This window comes from Cryptomeria japonica, chromosome 8 (genome assembly GCF_030272615.1).
Source record: "Cryptomeria japonica chromosome 8, Sugi_1.0, whole genome shotgun sequence".
Lineage (NCBI taxonomy): Eukaryota > Viridiplantae > Streptophyta > Pinopsida > Cupressales > Cupressaceae > Cryptomeria > Cryptomeria japonica.
The window spans coordinates 98,065,016-98,073,918 of NC_081412.1; positions in this window are offsets into that span (position 1 = coordinate 98,065,016).

Sequence of the window (8,903 nt, forward strand, 5' to 3'; positions counted from 1 at the left end):
AGGATTTCCAAGGCTAGGGATGAGGTGGCAGGAATCAACGGTCAAGATTAAGTCTGAAGATATCAATGGTGAAATTGGAGGTTGGCAAAGAGGTTGGATTAAAGGGAACATTTGTCATCTCTATGGTGACAAGTGTCAAGAGGCTTCCAAGAGAGGAGACATGTGGCCCAAGAATGCCATGTGTCTCAAGGGGCGAGTATCCACACTATTGGAGGTTAGGATAATGAGGTTAGGATGTGCAAGCCAAGGTAGGTTTAATTAAACCCACGGTTACATGGAATGGGTTAGGTTTGGAAGGGGTTAGGTTAGGTGGTTAAAAGTTAGGAGGCATGTGGGTAATTTGAATTTATAAATTCAAATAATAAGAAGAGACTAATTAATTCTCAATAAATCATAAATTGATTTGTTTTAATTAATTAGAGGATTAGAAGAAATGAATTTGATGGGGAAGAATTAATTAGTTTGAATTAATTAATCAAAGGGGATTATTGAAATGAACCTATTAAATAAATCCTTAGACTTATTAATAAGTAGATGAAAAGGGATGATTTAAGCAAATTGTTGATGAATTCAATTAAATTGGGGAGGGAGATTAATTGAATAATTGCGTATTCAATTAATTATCTTCAGACCATTTTTAGGTGTATACATTTTGTCCCTCTTTGAAGCGAGGTGTGATGACACATTGATTCAAAGAATAATATCTCATTTTCATGATGATATCGGTTTGATAGGATGCCCCAACTCTTTATTGCTAAATTTCAGTATGATGATGCCCCCTCGGGAGATCAATTGAGATATTTGATCTTTGGAGTGTTGCGACTTTGCGAAATTGATATCCCGATTAGAAAAGATTTGATTTCTACAATTGTGTTTGATGAAAATGTGAGTTCTATAATTAACTTGATTGATTAGATTGATAAAATCAAGATTTAGTCTGGTTTCAGGAATGACACCTCCTGTATAAGACAAAGATGATCAAAGCGTCTGGTTTCAAGAACGATATATCCTGTTTAATGTAGTACCCCTGCCCTAATCAATTTCTAATCTCGGTTTAATCTTGGTCAGTTTATCTTAATATAATGTTATAGTCAGATGTTTGATTTAACGCATAGCTGTTGATGTGGTTTTCACACTAGTTGTATGCAAGTTGTTTAGTGTTCCTATTTCGTGGTATTAATATCGAGCTAACGCTTTCATTAAGTTTATATATGTATGCATGTATGACTCTTGGTTGCAGGAGATTTCAGGTACAACGCCGCATGAGTGCGAGGTTCGTCTTCACCTGGATGTGCAGGTTTGAGTGTGCCTCTTTAATCCTTAGAGTTGGATTAGGTGGTCGTAAGACCCTAGTTGACCATAGTCGTGCTCAAGTGAGTGTCGTTAGTCGTCATTGGTATTCCCTTTTTGTTTGGGTTTGCGAGTCGTCTGTTTGGTTGACTTTCTTGGTTTGCGTGCTTGGTGTGTATGGTTAAATTGATTATTAGTCCTTAGTATTTAATTTGATTAAATATCTGTTTGTGCATTAAAGATTAATGGACTAAATTAATCGGGTTTTCGTTATGCGATTATCGTTGATATTGGATTGCTCGTCTTAAATTGGGAGTAAGTTCAATTAAATGGTTGATTTTGAATATTAAATGTATTTTGTATATGCTGTTGAAAAAGAAAGATTTAAATTTAATTGCAATAGAATTAATTTAATCTTTTGGCATTTTTGAAATAGAAAGGTTAAATTTCAGTTGAGTGAGAAAATCAATTTTAAATGGGAAAAGCAATTCAATTTATTGATATAGTTAGAAAAGAATTGTTTTTGAGAATTATTTTTAAATGAAAATTTTAATTCCAAAAATGAAATTTTGGTCAACTCTTCCTTATAACCTAGACTTTTGGAAAATTTGGAGGATGGATATTTTTGGAAAAAAATGTTTAGTTGGAAAAATATTGTTGGGATGAAATTTGGGGGTTTTGGAAGGAGGAAGAATTCTTGAGCTTGCAGGTTGGGCTCTTCAGTAAATCTCTTCCAGGATTGCGTATGAAGGTAGGATTCTAAATTGTTTTCTTGTTGCCAAAAGAATTTACTATTCTGGTTGAAAGAAATGAATTTGTTATTGAAGAATCGGTTTGATTGATTAATAGAGTAGAATGGAAATAAGATCTTGAATTATCCCTCCTTGATTTCCTTCCTTGTTGTGAAGATCAATCTTATTTGACCAATATGCTGTTGGTTTTGGAGAAATTTTCCCCTTTCCTGATCTGGGTATTTTTAAAAAGGTTGCAATATGGGTGAATAAAAATAAAAAAATTCATTATTCTTTAGTCTCTGGGAGACTGTTTTTTTTAACTGTGTTGCACAGTGATCAATTTTTAAAAAATTAAATTAAATTAAATTAAAAAAAATTGGAAACCCCAACCACGTGGGAGAGTACCCCACCACGTGGAGGGGTGTTGCTTTTCCATTGGGCAGCAGCGCTCCCATGGGGGTTGCGTGCTCCCTTTGGGAACAGCAGCGCTCCCATGGGGGCTGCGTGCTCCCTTTGGGAACAGCAGCGCTCCCATGGGGGCTGCGTGCTCCCATTGGGCAGCAGTATGAGCTCCCAAGGGGGGGGCCCACGTGGGGGTCCACGTGGGTACCCTCCCCCATATTAAAATGTTTTTTTTTCTTTAAAGTTTTAAAGATGTTTTTTTTATGTATTTTTTTTATTAGTAAAAAAAAAAATACATATAATATTTTAATACTATTTAATGTTTAATTTTTTTTTAATTAAGTTTTTTGATTATGAATAAATATTGGCATTTAATTAAGAAATTCAAGTATGATTTGTTATTAATTTATTGTATAATGTTTAAAAAAAAATACAATAGTTAATATTCAAAACTCATCTTATTTTAATGCATATTTTGATAATTAAATACTTAATTTGTCACTTTTGTGTTAATTATTAATTTGTTATATTTAATTAATCGGGGATTATTAAATATATTCATTAATTAATAGTTAATTTTAGTAATTTTCTTTATATGCTCAAGGAAACAATTTGTTAATCTGGGAATGGATTTTCTTTATTTGGCTTCCTTAAATATGTATATTTCCTTGATCTGTATAGTGTAAAATTGGTTCTGGAAAAGACAAATGTGTAGGATTTATTTTGAACCAGTACGTCAATGATGATGTTAATTGAAGATTAAATATCTTAATTAATTGGTTAATGGTTGTTTAAATTATATTCTTGTGAAATTGGTTAAAGAACCCGTTATGGCGTATTTTTGTATGTTCGATGCAATGAACCTTAGAGAGTTAGAAAACCAAGAACAACCTGTATCTAAATGAAGTAGATAACTACAATCTATTATAGACCATGTAGAAAACTTGATCGACTTTTAATGTTTAGATCAATTCGAAAAAGATTGTATCTGCTGAATATTACCTTTGCGAGTTTAATTTCTGTATTCGCTTTTGCTTATGTAATGGCAAGTCATGCTTGTTTGATAGGACCCTATTGTATGGATTGATTTGGGGTACCTGTTTCAGTCCTCGGTTTCGAGTTGACTGTTGTTTTGTGGTAGTGTCGTATTTGGTCATATCCTTTGTGTGGGTGTCGAATGATGATTCATGGTTGACCTTAGCCGGTCAAGTCTCTAGTGAGAGTACCGTCTGTCAGTGCACCTCGTATGAAGTCATGTTTGACCAAATGGTGGATTTCTCCATTTTGAACTCCGTTCGTCTGACCATGTCTATTCCTTGGATTTTGAGTTCGTCTGAGTATAGTCTAGTGTCATATGGGAAAGTGGCTTTCGATTGGGGGTCGCGCCCAAAGTGGCTGCTAGGTATCCCATCGAAAGTGAGTCTAATAAGTGATAACCTAACAGTAGATTAGAGGGTAATCTCTAAGTAAGATAAATGTGCCTCACACATGGAACAAGTGCTAACATAGACCCGACATGCTGTGAGAAGGCCTGAAATGGCAAACCATCATCCTTGTCTTCACGAGAGGATGGGTGGGTCCACATGAGGCTTGGATGGGCCGGAAGCTCGGATTAGGTTGCCAGGGTAACCCAGTGTATGGGGTCGGAACCTATGAAGACCTGCCATGGTAACCACACCAGGTTGTGTGATGACACCTGTCCCTACGTTCGCTAGTGTGTTGTCGTTTTGTCCTGTTAGGAGCACTTTTGTGGGTCGCCCTATTGTCTTTATCCTTGTGAGTACTTGGTTTCATGTTAGACCTTGGGTGGTGATGACTCAGTTTTGTGGATGCTCCATTGAACCTTTGTATTAGCTTTGATTATGTTCAGCTGGATCCTTTTCTTTTCAGGGATCGTTTATGTATTAATTGACCGATGCAGTCGCTTGTATATTGTTTATGTTTCGCTTTGATGGCAGGATTGTAATGGTGTAACCTCTTGTATTCTTAACTTTATTATTATCAGAGGGGTCTTGCAGTTGAGCAGACCTGGAGATGTAGCCCTTTAGGGGTGAACTCCGAGATCATTATGGTGTTATGTGATGTTATTCTCTTATGTTTCCCTTATTCAACTTTATCATGTATGAATAGCTTATGTTAGAATGTAGGTGGATAAGATGGAATTAACTTTAAATGTTTATATGCAGTTCTTTCTTGAATGCCTTTTTGATCGAATGCATGAGTGGTTGAGATGAGATTTATCGTAGATGCGTGTATGCAATCATCTTTTAAATGCAATGAATTGGAATATGAAAGAATGTAACTTAGAGTAATGGAATATATTCAGTTGTTGTTAAGGAAATTAAGTACGATTGAAAAGATCTCATATGTTTATGATGAAATTCTAGTGTGTTAGAATATTAGATGTATGGCTTGTATTTTAATGAAAAGCTTGAATGAAGATTATGAATAGATCTTAATGGATGAATCTTTGCTTGTGATTTATATTTCCATCTTTTGAAAGAAATTATCCTAATTAAGAATTATCTCGTTATTAAGATAATCAGCTTATTGGATTTATTGTGTGAGTTAAGTGAATTGTGAAATTTAAGTAATCTCGTTGGGAAACTCTTTAGGTGTTAGTTGATGTCTTCCGCTATGTAATCTGAATCTTTGATATCTTGTTGTATCTTAATGTGGTGTAACTTTTAAAAAAAAAAAAAATTATTGCACTCTATTCTTGTGTTTTGGCTTATCCCTTCGGGGTTTCCTAGCGGGGCATTACATATAAGACATAGATCAGAACGTCTAGTTTCAGGAAAGATACATCCTATATAAGACATGATAAAATCGATTAGGTTTGATTGATTGATTGAATTGATAAGGTTGATTAGATAAAGAACTGACAATTTGTTGATATCAAGTTGCAGAAAAATTTGGATATGTTGATGTTGATTCTGTTGAGAGAGATAGCATAAGATTTTCGCTAGGTCAACAATATTTGGAGAGATATGAGTCATTAGTTTGATTGCGTATACACTTGTGATGATACCTTGATGATTCCTCCAATAGATTTAATCTTGGGTAAAAGGAGCATGCGAGATCCCATGCAATAATGAAATGCAAGCTAAATGCAAATGAAAATGCTGCGACCCGACTAGTCACTGGATTATTGTGTTTTATCATCATTGAGCTTTTGAAATGTGGGAAGTGAGTGCAAACATCGATGGTATAATTGAACCATGATGACCTGAACACTTATTTCCTGGATTTTGATATAGCAAGTTAGCACAAGCATCAAGGTATAATTGAACCACGATGACCTGAGTGTTGCTTGCGTAAAATAGGCAGTATTAATCATTTCAATACGCAAATCAGAAATGTCTTTAATGATACTCTAATGATCATGTCCCAAGACAAATTTTTACATATTAATGATTAATTTTCAGATAGCAGACAAGAAAAATATCACGTTCCTTCCTTGTTCCTCTAGTCAAAGACATCCTAGAGTCACTCAGAAATCATGATAGAGAAAATCAATATAGAAAAGTTGAACAATCATGTTAAAATCATTATCCAAAATATATTATCCACTAAAAAGTGTGTGATGTGCTTAGATTGAATTTGTGATGGCTTGATAATTGATAGTTTGATCTCATGTTCAACATTGGATGTGTCTCAGTTTTTACTTGATAAGAGTTGTCTAATTGTTGATCTACTTGTTTGATTAAGCTCAAAATGATCAAGAGTTTTCCCCTAGCTAGGTGTAGGATTTTTCCCCAAGCCTAGAAACAAAGTCGGTATGGTATATCCAATGATTCAAACCATGGCAAGAAGCCACCTGGGATGTCTACATATGTACAAAGGCTTTATTATGATCAGTGCTAATACAAAATAAATGAATGCAAGCGAAAAGATGCATGAACTAATAGATCGAAGAGCTAGCGGACAGATAGCGCCTGTTTGCTAGGTTTTCACCATCTGTTTTTATTGCACTTTTTCTCAAATTTTTGTTTTCACTATTTTTTTTTCTGCTTTTTCACTGTTTTTTATTTTTCTGATTTTTCACTTTTTGGGATTTTTTTGATTTTTCACTTTTTTTTTGGATTTTTTTTATTTTTCAAACATAAATTTTTTTCAGATGCATGCTATTTATAGGTTCCTTGAGTTGATCTTTGTCCTATGTTGATAGTTGATATGCTCCTGATCCAAATACTGTTGTGACCACAAATGGACCTAACCAGTTTCATTCAAACTTTCCTTTCTTTTTTCAATCTGCCTGGTTGCGTGGATTTTCCTTTAGTACTAGTTCTCCTACTTGAAAGACTCGTGGTTTAACCTTATGATTATAACTCTGGCACATTCTTTGTTGATATACCTTTAACTGATCAAAGGCATTTTGTCTTCGTTCATAGATCAGTTCTAACTCTTGTAGTCTAGATACTCGTTGTTCTTCATCTGGGATGAGACCTTTTAATGATACTTGTAGAGAAGGTATCTCTACTTCTATTGGCAGTATTTCTTCTGATCCATAAACAAGAGAGAAAGGTGTGGCACCTATTGGTGTGCAGATACGAGTACGATAGGCCCATAGAGAAAGGTTCAATTGGATATGCCAATCTCTTCCAACATCATTCACTGTCTTTTTGAGGATTTTCATAATAGTTTTGTTAGATGCTTCTGCTTGCCTATTCCCTTGTGGATAGTAGGGTGTGGAGAATCTATGTTGGATCTTGAACTTCTCACATAGCTCCTGTACATCCTGATTTTTGAATGATCACCCATTATCAGTGATAATGGTCATTGGTATTCCATAGCGACAAATGATGTAATTCAAGATAAATACAACAATTTGTTTACCTATGATATTTGTGGGATGTATGACCTCATTCCATTTTGTAAAATATTTTGTAGCTACCAGGATGAATTTGTGTCCATTAGATGAAGAAGGATTTATCTTTCCTACTAGATCAAGACCCCATTGACAAAAAGGCCAAGATGTTGCTAAAGCATGAAGTTCTTGTGTTGGTGCATGAATCAAATTCCCATGGATCTGACATTGTTTGCATGTTCTAGCTATCTGAAAAGAATCTCGTTCCATAGTTGGCCAATAATAGCCCAAGCGTATGAGTTTTTTCAAAAGGGTAAGACCACTTGAATGAGTGCCACAAATACTGTTATGGACTTCATGTAAGGCCTTCTCAGATTCTTCTTGTTCGAGACATCTTAAGAGAGTACCGTCTAGACCTCGTTTAAACAGGGTATCCGCGACGAGAGTAAAATGGGAAGATTGGCGAATAAAATTCCTCTTTTGGATCTTTGATAAATTAGGAGGTAGGGTATTATCTTTCAGGTATGTGTAAGTTTGCCCATAGCAGGAGGAATCATGCCCAACAAGGTGACAAATAGTTTGGGAATCCGGACAATTATGAGCAGGGTAAAATAATTCTTCCACCAAGAATTCATAATGTTGTTGATTTTCCTGTGTTTGAAGGAGAGAAGCAAGTGTAGCCATGACATCTGCTGCTTTGTTTTCATTCCTTGGAATATGTTGAAAAGTTATTTCTACAAAGTACTTCTTGATATCATCAACTATCTTTTTATAAGGCATCAATTTTTTGTCTTTTGTTTGATAATCATCATTAATTTGATCACTGACGAGCTGAGAGTCTCCAAATACTTGTAGTTGTGTAACGTTCCATTCTATAGCCATTTTGATACCTATAACCAAAGCTTCATATTATGTTGTATTGTTGGTGCATGGAAATCTTAATTTGTATGCTTTTTGGATTGTATGACCTTGTGGTGTGATGAATAGAACACCTGCTCCTGATCTGTGTTGTGTATATGAACCATCAAAGTATAATTGCCATGTTTTTGTGGTGACTGTTAGGATATCAGCATCGGGAAACTCAATCTATAAAGGATGATCATCTTGAAGTGGTGTCTGCAATGACTTTTTCTTTAATAGCTTTTTTGTCAACATATTCAATATCAAACTCGCTTAAAATCATGATCCATTTTGCTAGTCGTACTGTCAATGTGGCCTTGCTAAGCAAATACTTCAGAGGATCGATTTTAGCTATTAACTTGATGGAGTGAGATAGTAGATAGTGTCGTAATTTTTGAGAAGCAAAAACTACTGCTAAGCATGCTTTTTTTGTTGGTGAATAGTTGATCTCGTATCCCACTAGTGTTCTGTTGATGTAGTAGATAGCTCGTTCTTTTCCTTTATTGTTCTATTGTGCGAGCAAAACTCCTAGTGATGCTTCGGTAGTTGATACATAGAGTAATAATGGTTTTCCTGGAATTGGTGACATTAGAACGGGTGGTTGCATGAGATATGCCTTGATCTTGTTGAATGTGTCCTCACATTGATGGTCCCATTTGAAATTAACATGTTTGTGCAATAGATGAGTAAATGGTTGACATTTATCTGCTAGTTGAGCCACAAATCTTTTGATTGACTGAAGTCTTCCTTGAAGTGATCTTAGTTGA